Raw genomic sequence first — 1,538 nt, 5'->3', positions numbered from 1 at the left:
ATATATATATATATATATATATATATATATACGCTCATATATACACACACACACACTCACACACACATACATACATTCATACATATGTCTAGACTTATATATACGTATTTAAACTTACAAACGTGCGCACACACACATACACACACTCACATACACGTGCAGAAGTCAGTCACAAACAAACAAGTACTTGAAATTATACCAAACACACCATTAGTAATAGTACTAATGCTACAGTACTACTTCTAGTAGTATATCCATTCTCGTTTGTATCCCGCTGCTACTCGATGGAAGACTGAAATAGCGAAGGAGAGTAATTGTGGGCCGAAGGAGTGCTGAAGGGTTGGTTTGAAGTCCTGTTTTTGCGTTGTTGTTATTGTTTTTTTTTTCTTGTTTTTTTGTTGTTGAGAAAGGAAAGGATTGGACGGAGAGTGGAGGGGTTGGTGAGGGCAGAGTAGTATGGTCGGTAGGTTGTGAAAGTTGTTTGTCAACGGTGGGAATGTAGATAAAAGGTCATAAAGATAATATGTGTGTTTGTATACACACACACACACACACACACACACATACACACACACGCGCGCACACACACACACACATATATATATATATATAGATATATATATATATTTAAGCATACGTAGGTGCAACTATATATATTGAAAAGCATAAGGGATGTGTGTGTTTGTGGGTATTTTGTGCGTGTATCTTTTATATACTCGCAAGTACCCATGCTGGGACATCTTGAAGGGTTTATCGTACAATTCAACTCCAGAACACATACCCTCGCAAACAAGCACATACATACCTACATATATAGGTACATACATAGGTTCGGACATATATATATATACATGCATACAAACATATATACACACAAGCACACATACATACAACCAGATTACAAGGTCAGGTTTATACCTGTAATTATTGGCGCCCTGGGATATGTAACACATTGCCTAAATACCAATCTTGAGAAATTAGGCTTCTCAAAACCAGAAAAGAGAAAGCTAATTCGAAAACTACAGATCCAATACATCAATGGAACTGTAAAAATCTGTAAATCTCTCCAGAAGTTTATCATTTAAATATAATATGAGCACGTCTAGATATGTTGCTATATGCATGACAGTACATACATAGAGCATGCAATTCTACACATTCATTCATACATACATACATGGTGGTTGTCTACTCCTTAAACAGAGTTTGACCACCTCCTGCACCTACACCTTAGCCCTTTCATGGCATACATACATACATACATACATACATACATACAGAATTATCCTGTTGCTGATTTTAAAATTCCAATGAAGGAGCATTGGATCTAGGTTAGAAACCGGTTCTTTCTCTATTGGCGGAAAGTCTTGAAATAAACTGAATAATGACCTACATTCACATATTCAGTCTACGATATTTGATCACAAGTCATTCGCCGGGCCGGACTGTTGCATATGGTACTTGTCCAATCTGTCAAACTGTGAGTCTGTACCAGATATGCACAAATGTATGCGTAAGTATGTATGTATATATATATA

Source organism: Octopus bimaculoides, chromosome 19 (assembly GCF_001194135.2).
Source record: "Octopus bimaculoides isolate UCB-OBI-ISO-001 chromosome 19, ASM119413v2, whole genome shotgun sequence".
NCBI classification, from domain to species: Eukaryota; Metazoa; Mollusca; class Cephalopoda; order Octopoda; family Octopodidae; genus Octopus; species Octopus bimaculoides.
The sequence above is the reverse complement of the archived record's forward strand: the minus strand, read 5'-3'. Positions refer to the sequence as shown.